The following is a 20,782-nucleotide window of genomic DNA, read 5'->3' on the forward strand; positions in this document are numbered from 1 at the left end:
TATCAAAGTGCTGGACTCCAGGAATGTGAGAGCTCCCTGTGGATCTGTCAGCCCAGAGGTGCGTGTGTGTGCTGATGGGGGACTCGGTGCAGAGTCTTTGTGTTTGTGTAATTGATTATCAAAGAGTTGAAGTGATGAGATGAGCTCCTGAGAGCCTCTTCAGACAAGTGCTATTGTGGATCCTGGTTCATACTCACTGTGTGCGTGGGTGTGCACCATAGGTATGTTTTTGTGCCTATAGTGAATCCCTATGCCCTTCCCCTGGCCTCTCTCCACAGACTGTAACAATATCCATATTTATCACATGGTCCTACAGATTAATTCTATTCAACTGACGCTGCTTTGACAGCAAATCACAGAGCGACACCACCGGGTGTATATATTTAAATATGGAAAGATTGTTTGAGTCCCAGCCGAAACTTTTGGCAGCTCCCAACGCTAATCTACACATGGAATCCTTTTCATGGAAGCGTGAGCTGATCGATGCATCAATGCAATTTCAGCACACTCTTCCCCTTAAGCCAGTCTGTTATGTAAAACAGCAGCCTCAGGTTATGACACCAGCACCTTGGATAAATTGACTGAGTGATTATATGTGTGTGTGTGTGTGTGTTCGTGTGTGTGTATGCATCCTTATGCCTAGTTGATTAATCCCATTTAAGAGTTAAAAGAAAATAGAATGTGTCCTGCTGTAATATAAGCCTCAATCTGGTGAATCATGACCTTCATCTGCTCTAATTCTCTCTTAACCTAGCAATGTAGCCAGAATCACAACCAATTGGATGTGTGTGGATAATAGCAGTGTGTGTGTGTTGGGAGGGACATGTCTGTGAGATGAATGTAAGGTACATGTAAATAGTGCTCTCTATGGCAGTGGAAGAGTGATGCATTGAGACGCTCTTTGAAAAGCTGCTAAATTGGCATTGGCATCTCTGAAAGAACCCTCTAATCTGCTTGACTGTGTGTGTGTGTGTCCTTGTGATAGAGAGAGCGAGAGAGAAACATAGAGGGAGACATGAGTGCAGCGAGCGCACAGGTCGGTCAAGAGTGCAAAAATTTGGTGGAGAGAGCAGACATGTGGTGGAGAGAGCAGACATGTGGTGGAGAGAGCAGTAATGTGGTAGAGAGAGCAGTAATGTGGTAGAGAGAGCAGTAATGTGGTAGAGAGAGCAGTAATGTGGTAGAGAGAGCAGTAATGTGGTAGAGAGAGCAGTAACGTGGTGGAGAGAGCAGTAACGTGGTGGAGAGAGCAGTAACGTGGTGGAGAGAGCAGAAATTGGGTGGAGAGAGCAGTAACGTGGTGGAGAGAGCAGTAACGTGGTGGAGAGAGCAGTAACGTGGTGGAGAGAGCAGTAACGTGGTGGAGAGAGCAGTAACGTGGTGGAGAGAGCAGTAACGTGGTAGAGAGAGCAGTAACGTGGTAGAGAGAGCAGTAACGTGGTAGAGAGAGCAGTAACGTGGTAGAGAGAGCAGTAACGTGGTAGAGAGAGCAGTAACGTGGTAGAGAGAGCAGTAACGTGGTAGAGAGAGCAGTAACGTGGTAGAGAGAGCAGTAACGTGGTAGAGAGAGCAGTAACGTGGTAGAGAGAGCAGTAACGTGGTAGAGAGAGCAGTAACGTGGTAGAGAGAGCAGTAACGTGGTAGAGAGAGCAGTAACGTGGTAGAGAGAGCAGTAACGTGGTAGAGAGAGCAGTAACGTGGTAGAGAGAGCAGTAACGTGGTGGAGAGAGCAGAAATTGGGTGGAGAGAGCAGTAACGTGGTGGAGAGAGCAGTAACGTGGTGGAGAGAGCAGTAACGTGGTGGAGAGAGCAGTAACGTGGTGGAGAGAGCAGTAACGTGGTGGAGAGAGCAGACATGTGGTGGAGAGAGCAGTAACGTGGTGGAGAGAGCAGTAACGTGGTGGAGAGAGCAGTAACGTGGTGGAGAGAGCAGTAACGTGGTGGAGAGAGCAGTAACGTGGTGGAGAAAGCAGACATTTGGTGGAGAGAGCAGTAACGTGGTGGAGAGAGCAGTAACGTGGTGGAGAGAGCAGAAACTGGGTGGAGAGAGCAGAAATTGGGTGGAGAGAGCAGTAATGTGGTGGAGAGAGCAGTAACGTGGTGGAGAGAGCAGTAACGTGGTGGAGAGAGCAGTAACGTGGTGGAGAGAGCAGTAACGTGGTGGAGAGAGCAGTAACGTGGTGGAGAGAGCAGTAACGTAGTGGAGAGAGCAGTAACGTGGTGGAGAGAGCAGTAACGTGGTGGAGAGAGCAGTAACGTGGTGGAGAGAGCAGTAACGTGGTGGAGAGAGCAGTAACGTGGTGGAGAGAGCAGTAACGTGGTGGAGAGAGCAGTAACGTGGTGGAGAGAGCAGACATTTGGTGGAGAGAGCAGTAACGTGGTGGAGAGAGCAGTAACGTGGTGGAGAGAGCAGTAACGTGGTGGAGAGAGCAGTAACGCGGTGGAGAGAGCAGTAACGCGGTGGAGAGAGCAGTAACGCGGTGGAGAGAGCAGTAACGCGGTAGAGAGAGCAGTAACGCGGTAGAGAGAGCAGTAACGCGGTAGAGAGAGCAGTAACGCGGTAGAGAGAGCAGTAACGCGGTAGAGAGAGCAGTAACGCGGTGGAGAGAGCAGTAACGCGGTAGAGAGAGCAGTAACGCGGTGGAGAGAGCAGTAACGCGGTGGAGAGAGCAGTAACGCGGTGGAGAGAGCAGTAACGCGGTGGAGAGAGCAGTAACGCGGTGGAGAGAGCAGAAATTGGGTGGAGAGAGCAGTAATGTGGTGGAGAGAGCAGTAACGTGGTGGAGAGAGCAGTAACGTGGTGGAGAGAGCAGTAACGTGGTGGAGAGAGCAGAAATTGGGTGGAGAGAGCAGTAATGTGGTGGAGAGAGCAGTAATGTGGTGGAGAGAGCAGTAACGTGGTGGAGAGAGCAGTAACGTGGTGGAGAGAGCAGTAACGTGGTGGAGAGAGCAGTAACGTGGTGGAGAGAGCAGACATTTGGTGGAGAGAGCAGTAACGTGGTGGAGAGAGCAGTAACGTGGTGGAGAGAGCAGTAACGTGGTGGAGAGAGCAGTAACGTGGTGGAGAGAGCAGTAACGTGGTGGAGAGAGCAGTAACGTGGTGGAGAGAGCAGTAACGTGGTGGAGAGAGCAGACATTTGGTGGAGAGAGCAGTAACGTGGTGGAGAGAGCAGTAACGTGGTGGAGAGAGCAGTAACGTGGTGGAGAGAGCAGTAACGTGGTGGAGAGAGCAGTAACGTGGTGGAGAGAGCAGTAACGTGGTGGAGAGAGCAGTAACGTGGTGGAGAGAGCAGAAATTGGGTGGAGAGAGCAGACATTGGGTGGAGAGAGCAGTAATGTGGTGGAGAGAGCAGTAACGTGGTGGAGAGAGCAGTAACGTGGTGGAGAGCGCAGTAACGTGGTGGAGAGCGCAGTAACGTGGTGGAGAGCGCAGTAACGTGGTGGAGAGAGCAGTAACGTGGTGGAGAGAGCAGTAACGTGGTGGAGAGAGCAGTAACGCGGTGGAGAGAGCAGTAACGCGGTGGAGAGAGCAGTAACGCGGTGGAGAGAGCAGTAACGTGGTGGAGAGAGCAGAAATTGGGTGGAGAGAGCAGTAATGTGGTGGAGAGAGCAGTAACGTGGTGGAGAGAGCAGTAACGTGGTGGAGAGAGCAGTAACGTGGTGGAGAGAGCAGAAATTGGGTGGAGAGAGCAGTAATGTGGTGGAGAGAGCAGTAATGTGGTGGAGAGAGCAGTAACGTGGTGGAGAGAGCAGTAACGTGGTGGAGAGAGCAGTAACGTGGTGGAGAGAGCAGTAACGTGGTGGAGAGAGCAGTAACGTGGTGGAGAGAGCAGACATTTGGTGGAGAGAGCAGTAACGTGGTGGAGAGAGCAGTAACGTGGTGGAGAGAGCAGTAACGTGGTGGAGAGAGCAGTAACGTGGTGGAGAGAGCAGTAACGTGGTGGAGAGAGCAGTAACGTGGTGGAGAGAGCAGTAACGTGGTGGAGAGAGCAGTAACGTGGTGGAGAGAGCAGACATTTGGTGGAGAGAGCAGTAACGTGGTGGAGAGAGCAGTAACGTGGTGGAGAGAGCAGTAACGTGGTGGAGAGAGCAGTAACGTGGTGGAGAGAGCAGTAACGTGGTGGAGAGAGCAGTAACGTGGTGGAGAGAGCAGTAACGTGGTGGAGAGAGCAGTAACGTGGTGGAGAGAGCAGAAATTGGGTGGAGAGAGCAGACATTGGGTGGAGAGAGCAGTAATGTGGTGGAGAGAGCAGTAACGTGGTGGAGAGAGCAGTAACGTGGTGGAGAGAGCAGTAACGTGGTGGAGAGCGCAGTAACGTGGTGGAGAGCGCAGTAACGTGGTGGAGAGCGCAGTAACGTGGTGGAGAGAGCAGTAACGTGGTGGAGAGAGCAGTAACGTGGTGGAGAGAGCAGTAACGTGGTGGAGAGAGCAGTAACGTGGTGGAGAGAGCAGTAACGTGGTGGAGAGAGCAGAAACGTGGTGGAGAGAGCAGAAACGTGGTGGAGAGAGCAGAAACGTGGTGGAGAGAGCAGTAATGTGGTGGAGAGAGCAGTAATGTGGTGGAGAGAGCAGACATTTGGTGGAGAGAGCAGACATTTGGTGGAGAGAGCAGTCATGTGGTGGAGAGAGTAGTCATGTGGTGGAGAGAGTAGTCATGTGGTGGAGAGAGCAGTCATGTGGTGGAGAGAGCAGTCATGTGGTGGAGAGAGCAGTCATGTGGTGGAGAGAGCAAACTTGACAGCTTACAAGTGTGACTTTGGGCAAGCAGAACATCATTACCGCAGATGAAAAATAAAAATATCTCAATCACAAAATATAGAACCATAAGCAAAGAAACATGTTTCAAACATGTAATTTTTGGAGGGGAATGTACCAAATTGTCTAGAGTCATCCATTTAGCTTGCTAGCCAGCTTGAACAGTAAGCACCGAAAGACTTGGCAAATCCAGCTTCAACTTCATACATAAGAAAAGTAATTGGGAAATAAATTTAAGGGCCTCTTCCCCAGTGAAGGCCTTCCCTGTCTGTTCTCACCTTGCCTCTCCATCCTCTGCCATGCCCGCCCAGTCATTGTCTTACAAGTCTTCCTTCCCTACTAACCCCTCATTAACGTAGCTAGCTAGCTACAATGGTCTTGGTTAAACCAACGATGTTATATGTGGTTAAACATTAGCTAGTTAACTAGCTAGGTCAAGGGCCTCTTCTCCAGTGTGGGCCTTCCCTGTCTGTTCCCACCCTGTCGTTCCATTCTCCTACACCCCCTCCCAGTCAAGCTTACGCTAACCTAGCTTGCCTAATCAATAGCCGGTTTAACAAAAGAAGATCAAATAACTAGCTACCTACTTAAATTTCAACATTGAAATCGTAGTTGATAAGTCGGTTGGTTAGGTTCTCTACTGAAAACCTAAAGAACTTACCATTTCATCGTCGACCATTGTCCCTACTTCACCACCACCATCATTTTGCCTTTCACTGTCAAAATCTGGTTTTCAGTTGATAACACAGCCACCAAGTCAAAATTGGCTGTATTGTAAAATTAATGAAAACAAAAATTAGCTTTTTCATCTTAATTTAAGGTTAGGGTTAGGCATACGTTTAGCAGTGTGGTTCAGTTTAGGGTCAGGTTTAAAATCAGGTTTTAAGAAGAATTTGATTAGAAATAGGCTGGGTTTAGCCATAATAGGGGTGTTAACCCTGGTTTCATGGCTAAATGCCCAACCTGGCCCCATTTCATCATGGCCACCTAATCATCACCCTCATTCCTAATTGGCATATATCAGTCCTCACCTCTCCACCTGATAGCTGATGTGTGGTGAGCGTTCTGTCACCCCAAAAGAATGGTGGCCGTGCATCACCCAGGTGGGTGCTACACATTGGTGGTGGATGAGGTGAGTTTCCCTCTAGTATGTAAAGCACTTTGAGTACCTCAGTTTGTAGAAAGCGCTATATAAATCCAATCAATTATTATAATTTAGGAAACACTTTACTTGACAACCAGTGTCATAGCATGTTATTACACGGTCATAACCATGTCATAACATCTGACATAACTTGTCATAACCTGTTATAACATGGTCATGACACATGTATTGACCTGTTGTGACATATTGTGTTATTTTATGGCTGGTTGTGACAGCTACGTTAGAGTGTAAAAACCCACAAAACCTACCACTCAAGGCAAAACATTCCATTACAACGTAGCCTAGGTGTCAGCAGTATGTTTATGATATATATATATATATTAAATTCACCATATTAACTGATCAAGGTAATTGCACACACATTGATGTCAGACATGCACCTACCCCAATGCTCTGTTGCTGATGACTGGGATGAATGCAGGAGCAGATTTCAGGAGCAGGACAAGACACCCTCTTTTTGACTGATGACTGATATAAGGGCCTGCACGTGACAGACCTATCTGGCTTAATTAATTATGATGGTCATAACGATTCTTGACAGTCTCATAAAGTGTATTTTCTTAGTCCAAGTAATGTAACACAGGATGGTCATAATGCTTCATAACAGTGTCATAAGTTATAAAAAATAGTATGAAAAAGTGACCGTAAAGAATTCATTACAACAACAACAAAGGATTAAAGAAACAAACTTTTAAACGAAGGACACTCTTATGTAGGTGTCATAACCAGTAGTACAATAACACAATATATGTCACAACAGGTGTAAATATATGTATCATGACAGTGTTATGACCATACTATGACAGGTTATGACAAGTTATGTCAGCTGTTATGACATAGTATGACATGGTTATGACCGTGTCGTAATGTGTTATGACACTTGATGTCAAGTAAAGTGTTACCATTATTTATATTAATTATGACTTTGTGTCTGTGTTACCTAGTGACAACCATGTTCATTGGCTAGAATTTTCACCTCTAATAAAATTATAGTAAAATATTGCAGGTGCGAGAGCAAGATACTTTGGTGTGAGAGGATAAATCCATGTGAGATGCGGTGTACTTGTGAGAGTGCATTAACTTCTGAGTCTTGACATGTTCAAAGTATCTCTGAAAAACAAAAACAAAAATCTCTGCTATCGAATTAATATTTTAATGAAATACAGGCATAATGATCATGAGAACATTGGACTTGGACCATCTCCAGGTAAAGTCTCAGTGCCAATGGCAGTCTGGGAAAGAAAAGGCTCAAGTACATATGACAAGTTTCCAGTCATGTGATGGTGAGTCAGGTGATGCTGTAATTTGTGTTACTGGTATTCAGCTAGTCTGTGAAAGTTGTGTAATAATTTAAAGTACAATTCCACTCAAAAATATTTTTGTATTTTTGTCATTAGTCCATTGTTGATACAGTCCAAAACTGTTTTGCATGTCAGCAGTCAAGTTTTCAAGGTACATCAAAATACAGAAACCGTCACAGTATGATGCGTAATTGCTTGATTGCTGACATGCAAAACATTTTGGGACTCTTAACAGTGGACTAATTAAACAAATACCAAAAGGTAGTTTTTGAGTGGTATTTTCCTTTAATGTCCCAAGCTCTGAATTCAAAGAAGGACTAGTCCATACTGGATCAGTATATGTCTGAATATGTTTGGGTGTGAATATGTATGACAGACAGATAGGAAAATATATAGACTAATATGGTTTCAAACAGAGCAGGGATGGACAACACTTGTCTTACCGTGCTAATTGTCTGTGCAAGTTTTTGTTCCAGCTTCTGGTTCAGTCAGATGTCTTTACAGACTCTGTGGAGGAAATGTGAGAGCTGCCCCTCCTCAGAAGACATCCAGGCCCATTCAGTTTGTCACGCCTGCTCCCGCTCTACTCTCCTGGCGCGCGGGGGTGTCGGGCTCCCCAGTATTACGCACTCCTGCCACCATCATTACACACACCTGCTTCCCTCGTCACGCGCATCAGCAATCATTTGGACTCACCTGGACTCAATCAGCTCTTATTTCCTTCCCTATAAGTGTCTGTCCCCCAGGTCTGTTCCCCACCTCCGCATTAACGTTCGTCGTTTTGTTACCTGTGTGCTGATGCTGTTCCTGTGTTGTTCCTTGTCTGTTCCTCATTAAATGTTTGACTCCCAGTAGCTGCTTCTCGACTCCAGCGTTGGTCCTTACACAGTTGGCACAAAACTGGGGGAAAACGTAGGCATATTTGAGCATTCTCTCACGCTGTCTGTCTGTCTGTCTCTGTCTGTCTGTCTCTGTCTGTCTGTCTCTGTCTGTCTGTCTGTCTGTCTGTCTGTCTGTCTGTCTGTCTGTCTGCCTCTGTTTTTCTGTCTGTCTGTCTGCCTCTGTTTTTCTGTCTGTCTGTCTGTCTGCCTCTGTTTTTCTGTCTCTCTGTCTCTTCCTCTTCCTCTTCCTCTGTTTCTGTATTTTTTGTCTCTGTTTTTCTGTCTCTGCCTCTTCCTCTTCCTCTGACTCTGTTTCTGTATTTTTTGTCTCTGTTTTTCTGTCTCTGCCTCTTCCTCTGACTCTGTTTCTGTATCTTTTTGTCTCTGCCTCTTCCTCTGTTTTTCTGTCTCTGCCTCTTCCTCTGTCTCTGTTTTTCTGTCTCTGCCTCTTCCTCTGTCTCTGTCTCTGTTTTTCTGTCTCTGCCTCTGTCTCTCTGTAACTGCTACTGCCTCTGCCTCTATCTCTGTCTTTTTCTCTTTCCATATATATCTCTCTCTCTAGTGATCTGATATCTAGTGATTTGATAAGCCACTGTTAGTATAATGCTTTGGTGTTACAGTCATTTGTAGAGATACTTCCAGGTAGTGTACAGAGCTGGCTTTGTTGGTGTTGGTTTGCTGCACACGGCTATGCATGTGGTTGTTTTCTACGCATCCAAAAGCTTCTCAACAAACGGAGTCAAAGAAATTGTAAATATCTCATGACTGATATCCAAATGTACCATTCACGGCTATTTTAGGTTTTGCAAACAATTCGCATGGCAAGTCTGAGCTGTTCATATTCACATAGTCAGTGAAAAGTTGTACATTTTAAGACAGATTGAAAAGTTTGAATCAGCTAAATAAATTCACAATTAAATCAAACAACAACAAAAATATGAATTTCAATAACAAATCAGAGCGGCCATCGTCAAATTGCTTTTGCGTGAAGGAAAACAGAGGGATAAAAAGTGTTACACTATCCCAGACAATTCTAAAAAGTCAATTATTGTCATTAGATAGTTGCTAAACAAATAACATTTATTTGGGGAATATTCACACATACACAGAGAGCACAAACATACAGTTAGTCATGCTGGACACTCAGACACCAAACATACAGTTAGTCATGCTGGACACTCAGACACCATAGAACCCACTGAGAGACCCTTGCACACGCGCACACACACACACACACACACACACACACACACACACACACACACACACACACACACACACACACACACACACACACACACGAGGCCATATCATCCACTTGGTCAGCACAGGGGACAAACCAAGGCCAAACCCAGCAGTTTCTAGGAAAGGGCTTCAGTTCATGTTTGATACGTGGAGGTGTTCTGGCCTTCTCTTTCCATCAGAGAGGTACTACATCAAAGAGACTAGAAGACAACAGTGCTGAGGGCTATAACAGTAATTTATCTCTACCTGGGATACTAGGAACGTTTGTGTGTGTGTCTTCTGGTCTGCTTCCAGCTACCTATTCATGGGTTTGCACCTCCGTCACTCGGTCGTTTCAAGTAATTGTTGTAAATGTACTCAAGATGCTCTCAGTCAATAGTTGTGCCCAAAAGTCAAGTGATGCAGAGTCATTCTTAGGTAGGATAATGATTGTTTGGTCTAAACTACACTGTAGTGGCTTAAAATATGATGACATTGCTACAGTAGGCTACAGTAAATAATTATTAGGAAACGACTTTGTCATCATTATTATGTCGTAAAATTTACTTTAGACAGATGGCAATTCTGTCTTCAGCTAGCAAAGTTTATCAAAAAATACCTAGCAAAGCTAACATTAGCTAACTGAAAGGCAGTGCTCTCTCCTCACTCTTAGATAGCTAGCTAATGTTATGCTACATCTAAAGTCAAACTGACAATATCAAAATTAGGACAAAAGGTTTTCCTACTAATTATTTGCCTACTTTAGAAATGTCCTTGTGTTTCCAAGTCACTATAAAAGACTTTAGATGAAATCTTAATTAGTGGCAATATAGAATCCATTAGAACATTCAGTCAATCACCAAACCTCAAGACAAAACGTGCAACCCATGAATTAGAGATGGTCCTGGGGGACTGGAGCAGATTGAAAGTGGATCGGTGGGGAAGGAGGTTGAGAGGGACAGAGAAGGGTGGGGAATGAGGTGTGCGGTGTTGATTTGGGTAGTCAGCAGAAAAATAGATGTTAAGCTTTCAGACTGTAAACAGAACAATTAGGGGTACGTGGCTTGCTCAAGGGTACATCAACAGCAGTGGCGGTCAGTGCCATTTCAGATGACGGAGGACGATTATTTTCCCATGAAAATGGCCTAATTTCTATTACAACATATGGGATGACTGTCATTCATATTCCATTCACCCAGTTAAATGTAACAGCGATAGGTTTAGGCTTGATATTCACATTTTCCCTATACTCATCATGAGGTTGCTACAACCTTAGCTTATGAATGAAAGTTTATAACGTAGGTGCACACAGGTCGAGAGAAGAATTTGATGTGACAGACAGTGACACATGGACAGACTGACATTCAATACCGCCTTGCACACTCTTGCTTGCAAACGAGAGTGTCTATTTGACAAATTTAGGTATGTTTATCCCCGTTTTGATCCGTTTACTTCTGTTTAAGAAACGTTTTTCAAAAGAATCGGCGGAATGAATACACACCTGATCATGCGTAAACACAGTTCACAGTTTCATAGCAGCCACGTTGTAGTCAGTCTCACATCTACGGTATGCACTCTCCTCCCTTCACCTCTTCCCTTCACTTGTGGACTTCAATGCACACCACATCAGCAGTATGTGACCAGGCGAAAAAAACTTTCCAAGCCAAACAGCTACACACAGACTACATCTTTGTAGCCATATTAGCTAAAGTAACGTCATAGTAAGCATAGCTAACAGAACTAACCCGTTAGTAAACCCGCTATTCATGCAGTAACGTTACAGTGTATAGTCAGTAAGCAGTTAGACCGTCGGGCCCTGGTGGCAATAAATTAGTAAAACCAAAAGCTTACCTTGACTTAGAAGAGTCCGAGTATTGTGTTTGGATAGTCATAGCCAGCAAGCTAACATAGCATCACTCTGTTTGAGCATGGTGTTTCAGTAGGCTAAACTAGCTGCATTTGCAAGCTAAGTAAGTGAAACTGAAGAAAATTATGAAATCTCTCTCTCTCTATTTCTCTCTTGCTTCTCCTTCATTTAGGAATAAATTAATTTGTTCAAAACTGTTTTCTTTCTCTCTCTTTGAGTCAGTTACTTGCCACATTTTATGCACTGCAGTGCTAACTAGCTGTAGCTTATGCTTTCAGTACTAGATTAATTATCTGATCCCTTGATTGGATGGACAACATTTCATGCTGCAAGAGCTCTGACAGGTTGGAGGACATTTGTATTGAAGTCAATGTACTCAGAGGAGGAGGGAAGCTAGCTGTCCTCCGGCTACACCATGGTGCTACCCTACAGAGTGGACCTTCTTTGCAAAATAATGTGTTTTAATCAATTATTTGGGGATCTAGCCGGCTATCATCCTATACTCTACCCTGCACCTTAGAGACTGCTTTTCCCTATGTCCCACAGGAGGTTGGTGGCACCTTAATTGGGGAGAACGGGCTTGTGGTAATGACTGGAGTGGAATTGGTGGAATGGTATCAAATACCACATACCTGGAAACCATGTGTTTGATGCCATTCCATCTGCTCCATTCTGGCCATTATTATGGGCCGTTCTCCCCTCAGCAGCCTCCTGTGCTATGTACATAGAGGAATTGAACACTGGTCACTTTAATAATATTGACATACTGTTTTACCCACTATATGTATATGCTGTGTTCTAGTCAAGGCTCATTCTATATACTGTAACTACTGCTGTACACACTTTTTATATCATATACTGTCCATACTGTCTATACACACCAGAGTATGTGAGCGGAGTTGAGCGGTTGGAACTCACACGCATCTCTCTGGCGCTCCAAATCCTTTCCAAACGCTCTGCTAAAAACCGCTGCATGCTCACAGGAAAACAAAATGCTGCTCCAGATTCGCTCCGTTCATTAAAATCACAATTTAACCAACAACCATCTATTTTTGTGACTACCTAGACCTACCATTTGGTTTTGAAGTATTGAAACCAAACCACATCATTTAAATGAAAAGTATTTTAATAAACATGAAAAGGTGAATAGAAGAAGTGCTCATCATTTCAAATAGGCTACATGTCGTATTAAACAGAATATAAACACTTTAAATAGGTCAGGAGTCAGACAGGGAGCCTAAGAAGGAGATTAATTATTTAGGCTATATTATTTCAGTTATTTCAAGGCTATAGGCTACAAAGAAATACATTGTGAAGTATTTGCAAGTGAGACACACTAGGCTGGTAGGGAGTCAGGGATATTCAGCGCTCAGCATTTAAACAACATTTTGCTGTATTAAATCAGTATAGTCTATAAATTGCGCATATAGACTGTGACTTACTTAGAATTAAATACAAATTACACGGAAAATGCCTTATTAGTCTCAGTCTACAGTGCCTTTGAATTCATTTTTAGAAACACGAGTTTGCCAGAGTCTGTGGGAAGCCCCGGAGTGGGAAGCCTAGACCTACCATTTGGTTTTGAAGTATTGAAACCAAACCACATCATTTAAACTGAGCAACTGAGCAAGAAGTACATTAGAGTGTCTAGTTTGAGAGACAGACGCCTCACAAGTCCTCAACTGGCAGCTTCATTAAATAGTTCCCGCAAAACACCAGTCTCAACGTCAACAGTGAAGAGGCGACTCCGGGATGCTGGCCTTGTAGGCAGAGTTGCAAGGAAAAGCCATATCTCAGACTGGCCAATAAAATGAAAAGATTAAGATGGGCAAAAGAACACAGAGACTGGACAGAAGAACTCTGCCTAGAAGGCCAGCATCCCGGAGTCGCGTCTTCCTCTTTCTATTCTGTTTAGACGATTTGCGCTGTACTATTTTTTATTTTTTTATTTTTTTATTTCACCTTTATTTAACCAGGTAGGCTAGTTGAGAACAAGTTCTCATTTGCAACTGCGACCTGGCCAAGATAAAGCATAGCAGTGTGAACAGACAACACAGAGTTACACATGGAGTAAACAGTAAACAAGTCAATAACATGGTAGAAAAAAAAGAGAATCTATATACAATGTGTGCAAAAGGCATGAGGTAGGCAATAAATCGAATAATTACAATTTAGCAGATTAACACTGGAGTGATAAATCATCAGATGATCATGTGCAAGAAGAGATACTGGTGTGCAAAAGAGCAGAAAAGTAAATAAATAAAAGCAGTATGGGGGGTGAGGTAGGTAAATTGGGTGGGTAGTTTACAGATGGACTATGTACAGCTGCAGCGATCGGTTAGCTACTATGAAGGGAGTAGAACACAGTGTTATACGAGATCTTCATTTTCTTGGACTTTTCTCGAATGGAATAGCATTCATTTCTCAGAACAAGAACAGACTGATGAGTTTCAGAAGACAGTTCTTTGATTGGCCATTTTGTGGAACTATTAAAATATCTTTATTTGTTTAACACTTTTGTGATCACTACATGGTTCCATATGTGTTATTTCATTGTTTTGATGTCTTCACTATTATTCTAAAATGTAGAAAATAGTAAAAATAAAGACAAACCTTTGAATGAGTAGGTGTTCTAAAACTTTTGACCGGTAGTGTATATATACAGTGGGGAGAACAAGTATTTGATACACTGCCGATTTTGCAGGTTTTCCTACTTACAAAGCATGTAGAGGTCTGTAATTTTTATCATAGGTACACTTCAACTGTGAGAGACGGAATCTAAAACAAAAATCCAGAAAATCACATTGTATGATTTTTAAATAATTAATTTGCATTTTATTGCATGACATAAGTATTTGATCACCTACCAACCAGTAAGAATTCCGGCTCTCACAGACCTGTTAGTTTTTCTTTAAGAAGCCCTCCTGTTCTCCACTCATTACCTGTATTAACTGCACCTGTTTGAACTCGTTACCTGTATAAAAGACACCTGTCCACACACAATCAAACAGATTCCAACCTCTCCACAATGGCCAAGACCAGAGAGCTGTGTAAGGACATCAGGGATAAAATTGTAGACCTGCACAAGGCTGGGATGGGCTACAGGACAATAGGCAAGCAGCTTGGTGAGAAGGAAACAACTGTTGGCGCAATTATTAGAAAATGGAAGAAGTTCAAGATGACGGTCAATCACCCTCGGTCTGGGGCTCCATGCAAGATTTCACCTCGTGGGGCGTCAATGATCATGAGGAAGGTGAGGGATCAGCCCAGAACTACACGGCAGGACCTGGTCAATGACCTGAAGAGAGCTGGGACCACAGTCTCAAAGAAAACCATTAGTAACACACTACGCCGTCATGGATTAAAATCCTGCAGCGCACGCAAGGTCCCCCTGCTTAAGCCAGTGCATGTCCAGGCCTGTCTGAAGTTTGCCAATGACCATCTGGATGATCCAGAGGAGGAATGGGAGAAGGTCATGTGGTCTGATGAGACAAAAATAGAGCTTTTTGGTCTAACTCCACTCGCCGTGTTTGGAGGAAGAAGAAGTATGAGTACAACCCCAAGAACACCATCCCAACCGTGAAGCATGGAGGTGGAAACATCATTCTTTGGGGATGCTTTTCTGCAAAGGGGACAGGACGACTGCACCGTATTGAGGGGAGGATGGATGGGGCCATGTATCGCGAGATCTTGGCCAACAACCTCCTTCCCTCAGTAAGAGCATTGAAGATGGGTCGTGGCTGGGTCTTCCAGCATGACAACGACACGAAGCACACAGCCATGGCAACTAAGGAGTGGCTCCGTAAGAAGCATCTCAAGGTCCTGGAGTGGCCTAGCCAGTCTCCAGACCTGAACCCAATAGAAAATCTTTGGAGGGAGCTGAAAGTCCGTATTGCCCAGCGACAGCCCCGAAACCTGAAGGATCTGGAGAAGATCTGTAGGGAGGAGTGGGCCAAAATCCCTGCTGCAGTGTGTGCAAACCTAGTCAAGAACTACAGGAAACGTATGATCTCTGTAATTGCAAACAAAGGTTTCTGTACCAAATATTAAGTTCTGCTTTTCTGATGTATCAAATACTTAGGTCATGCAATAAAATGCAAATTAATTACTTAAAAATCATACAATGTGATTTTCTGGATTTTTGTTTTAGATTCCGTCTCTCATAGTTGAAGTGTACCTATGATAATAATTACAGACCTCTACATGCTTTGTAAGTAGGAAAACCTGCAAAATCGGCAGTGTATCAAATACTTGTTCTCCCCACTGTACAGTGCATTCAGAAAGTATTCATACCCCTTGACTTTTTCCACATACAGCATTATTCTAAAATGGCTTAAAAAAAAAAAATCCTCGTCAATCTACACACAATACCCCACAATGAAAAAGCAAAAACAAGGTTTTAGAAATAAAAAACAGAAGTACCTTATTTACATAACTATTCAGACCCTGCTATGAGACTCGATATTGAGCTCAGTTGCATCCTGTTTCCATTGGTCATCCTTGAGATGTTTCTACAACTTGATTGGAGTCCACCTGTGGCAAATTCAATTGATTGGACATGATTTGGAAAGGCACACACCTGTCTATACAAGCTCCCACAGTTGACAGTGCATGTCAGAGCTAAAGCCAAGCCACGAGGTCGAAGGAATTGTCCGTAGTCTCCCGAGACACGAGGCACAGAGGCACGTGGCACGTGTCGAGGCACATCTGGGGAAGGGTACCAAAACATTTCTGCAACATTGAAGGTCCCCAAGAACACAGTGGGCTCAATCATTCTTAAGTGGAAGAAGTTTAGAACCACCAAGACTCTTCCTAGAGCTGGCCGCCCGGCCAAACTGAGCAATCAGGGGAGAAGGGTCTTGGTCAGGGAGGTGACCAAGAACCCGATGGTTACTCTGACAGAGCTCAAGCATTCCTCTGTGGAGATGGGAGAACCTTCCAGAAGGACAACCATCTCTGCAGCACTCCACCAATCAGGCCTTTATGCTAGAGTGGCCAGACGGAAGCCACTCCTCAATAAAAGGCACATGGCAGCCCGTTTGCCAAAAGGCACCTAAAGGACCAAGATTGAACTCTTTGACCTGAATGCAAAGCATCACGTCTGGAGAAAACCTGGCACCATCCCTACGGTGAAGCATGGTGGTGGCAGCATCATGCTGTGGGACTGGGAGACTAGTCAGGATTGAGGGAAGGTGTTGAACAGAGAAAGTAGAGAAAGAACCTTGATGAAAACCTTCTCCAGAGCGCTCAGGACCTCAGACTGGGGTGAAGGTTCACCTTCCAACAGGACAACAACCCTAAGCACACAGCCAAGACGACACGGGAGTGGCTTCTGGACAAGTCTCTTAATGTCCTTGAGTTGCCCCGGACTTGAACCTGATCGAACATCTCTGGAGAGACCTGAAAATAGCTGAGCAGCGACGCTCCCCATCCGACCTGACAGAGCTTGAGAGGATCTGCAGAGAAGAATGGTATAAACTCCTCAAATACACGTGTGCCAAGCTTGTAGCGTCATACCCAAGAAGACTCGAGGCTGTAATAGGTGCCTAACTTCTTCGGGGTAGGGGGCAGCATTTTCACTTTTGGATAAATAGCGTGCCCAATTTCAACTTCCTTCTACTCATCCCCAGAATATAAGATATGCATCTTTTATTAGTAGATTTGGATAGAAAACACTCTGAAGTTTCTAAAACTGTTTGAATCATGTCTGTGAGCATAACAGAACTTATGTATCAGGCAAAACCCCGAGGACAAACCATTCAGAATTTTAATTTTTTTGAGGTCACTGTCTTTTCAATGATATTTCATTGGGACACCAGATTTCTAAGGGACTTGTATGCAGTTCCTTCCACTTCCACTGGATGTCACCAGTCTTTGGAAATTGGTTGAGGTTATTCCTTTGTGTAATGAAGAAGTACGGCCATCGTAAAGGAGGGTCACTTGAAGTAAATTGTTTGAGAGAGGCACATTACCAAAAAAGTTGCGTCAGTTTGTTTTCTTTTTGTATTGAACACAGATCATCCCGTCTTCAAATTGATCGATTATTAATGTTTAAAATACCTAACGTTGTATTACAAAAGTAGTTTGAAATGTTTTGGTAAAGTTTACATGTAACTTTTGATATATTTTGTAGTGACGTTGCGCAAGTTGGAAGCTGTGTTTTTCTGGATGAAACGCGCCAAATAAATTGACATTTTGGATATATATCGATGGAATTAATCGAACAAAAGGACCATTTGTGATGTTTATGGGACATATTGGAGAGCCAACAAAAGATTTTCGTCAAAGGTAAGGCATGAATTATATTTTTATTTTTGTGTTTTGTGTCGTGCATGCAGTGTTGAAATATTCTACTCTCTTTGTTTACTGTTGTGCTATCATCAGATAATAGCATCTTATGCTTTCGCCGAAAAACCTTTTTGAAATCTGACATGTTGGCTGGATTCACAACGAGTGTAGCTTTAATTTGGTATCTTACATGTGTGATTTAATGAAAGTTAGATTTTTTATATCATTTTATTTGAATATGGCGCTCTGTATTGGCGCTCTGTACCTGGCTATTGGCCAGGTGGGACGATTGCGTCCCACCTACCCCAGTGAGGATTATAACCAAGAAGACTCGAGACTGTAATAGGTGCCTAAGGTGCTTCAACAAAGTACTGAGTAAAGGGTCTGAATACTTATGTAAATGTGATATCAGTTTTTTATTTTTAATACATATAAAAAAATGTTTTTTGCTTTGTCATTATGGATGTATTGTGTGTAGATTGATGAGAACATTTAAAAAACTATATATTTTAGAATAAGGCTGTAACAAATCAAAAAGTGGAAAATGTATTTTATTATTTTAAAACTTTTCTCATGAAAATAACAGTTTGAGACGATTACTCATAAGTCGAAGTGAGTGAATTGATAGGGGGGACTGAATGATAATGGAGTAGTGGAACTGGTCTCGTCATGCATCAGGCACCTGTGTCATAGACATGGCCACCTAATCATCCCCAGCTTCCAGCAGGCTCATTCAACCCCATCACCTCTCTGCTCCAACACTCCCATGGTTATTATAGATGAGAATGTGCCATCAAGTAGCCAGGTAATATGAAGGTGATTGGAAAATGTGTTAATTAACTAGTTAATGTAATATACATATGTCTCATTATTCAATAAGCTATGCCTCATGGTAAGTTCATTTCCAGAGAGCTTCATTCTTTGAATACATGCTCATGTTTATATTTTACATCCTCAAAAAGTTGTCCCAATTCAAATTGAACTTGGGGGGACTATATAAAATCATATTAGTTATATGTGTCTCTGTGCAAGGCTGCCTGGGACCATGTCCGCTAATCTTCAAGGGGGTACTTAGTGTGTAGTATATATCCCTGCCGTTGCTTGTCATGTGTTTCCTATGGCCTGTGTGACTAATGGACAGCGTAATCAAAGTGACTGAGGATGAAGCCGATCTAATGATGGCTGCTGATGGCAGCGTAATCAAAGTGACTGAGGATGAAGCCGATCTAATGATGGCTGCTGATGGCAGCGTAATCAAAGTGACTGAGGATGAAGCCGATCTAATGATGGCTGCTGATGGCAGCGTAATCAAAGTGACTGAGGATGAAGCCGATCTAATGATGGCTGCTGATGGCAGCGTAATCAAAGTGACTGAGGATGAAGCCGATCTAATGATGGCTGCTGATGGCAGCGTAATCAAAGTGACTGAGGATGAAGCCGATCTAATGATGGCTGCTGATGGCAGCGTAATCAAAGTGACTGAGGATGAAGCCGATCTAATGATGGCTGCTGATGGCAGCGTAATCAAAGTGACTGAGGATGAAGCCGATCTAATGATGGCTGCTGATGGCAGCGTAATCAAAGTGACTGAGGATGAAGCCGATCTAATGATGGCTGCTGATGGCAGCGTAATCAAAGTGACTGAGGATGAAGCCGATCTAATGATGGCTGCTGATGGCAGCGTAATCAAAGTGACTGAGGATGAAGCCGATCTAATGATGGCTGCTGATGGCAGCGTAATCAAAGTGACTGAGGATGAAGCCGATCTAATGATGGCTGCTGATGGCAGCGTAATCAAAGTGACTGAGGATGAAGCCGATCTAATGATGGCTGCTGATGGCAGCGTAATCAAAGTGACTGAGGATGAAGCCGATCTAATGATGGCTGCTGATGGCAGCGTCACTAGGCAGATGTTGTACTGTACAATTAAATATTTAGTAATGTTGAACACTCACTGAACAATTTTGAGCCTAATGTTCAATTATGCTAATTCCAATTTAAATTGTGTGAAATCCCTTATGGGCATTATTCCCCTTTGAAATCCAAATATTAAACAGCGGTATAATTTCTGTACCTAGTTGACCGCCTCTGGCGGGCTGCTGTCCTGTTTTGTTTCTACTGGTCATAGGGAGCCTAATTATACAATTTTGGTGGCAGGTGACCAAGCTTACTGTTGTGTATGTGAACAGCACACCTGTGTCTGTGTGTCTCTGTCTTTACTGTGTTGAGTGGGAGAAAAAGGTGCTGCCAAACTGAGTGTGTTTGAGTGATAGAGAGGCCCATCTGGGCAGACCCAAGGGGATCAATCACTCACACGTAAATTGATCTCACTCTTTTTCGATCTCTCTCTCACACACTTACACACATGCAGACATATCCAATCTCTCCCTCCCCTGTTCTGGGCAGGGTGGCGGGCTCTTTGAGCCCCACACTTCCTGAAAGGGTGGAAATTTGATCCCATGGTTTATGCGCAAAAGAGGGATTATCCAGGATTACGGGAGCAGATAAATAGAGTCAGTAAACTGCAGAGGTGACCTCCCTATAGATCGGCCACCACTGGGCCAACGCTTGCTGGACACAATGAGAGGGAAAACAGGAGGGAAAAGGATGACAAAAAATAAAAGAGAGAAAAGAGAACTTATTTTTTTAAATATCTGAGTGCAGTTTGACGCTTTGAGCCGGGGATGATTAGGTGGCCAGGGAGAAAGAGTGGGAGCCTTTTAATTGACATAGGGAGGAACAGGAGGAAGAATAAGAGGAAGAAAGCGATAAAGAAGGAGAGATCCTGATCCCCCGCCCCCACTGCCTGGGGCGGGTGTGACATTTGTTGTGACAGAGAAAGGAGAGAAGAAGACCGTTTTTCTGCTCTGCCAGGGAACTCAAATTGATGATCCATTGTTGGAGAGGTAGAGAGAGGTGGGATTGTTCCCGATCCCTCGCTGTCTTAAACACAGACACACAGTTGCATGCAGGTAGACTTACACATAAACACAGTCACTCTTTTGCGCTTTCTCTTTCTTTTTATCTCTCTCTCTCTCCTTATGTCTGTCTCCCTACTCTCACTCGTTCTCCCTCCACTCTCCCTCTTCTAATCCATCTCACTTTACAGTGTATTTGACATCTGCCCTGGCTGTCTGCCTGCGTTTCTGTGAAGGTACAGATGATGTCCTTCAAGTTATTCCCAGCCTCTCCAGCAGCAGTACAGTGGCTAGTACAGTCCTGTGGCTGGTCAGTAACACTTTCTGAGCTCAGGCTTAATAAGACACCACACTGGGAGGACAAGGCCACTGACACCTCTCA

This window comes from Salvelinus alpinus, chromosome 17 (assembly GCF_045679555.1).
Source record: "Salvelinus alpinus chromosome 17, SLU_Salpinus.1, whole genome shotgun sequence".
Classification (NCBI taxonomy): domain Eukaryota; kingdom Metazoa; phylum Chordata; class Actinopteri; order Salmoniformes; family Salmonidae; genus Salvelinus; species Salvelinus alpinus.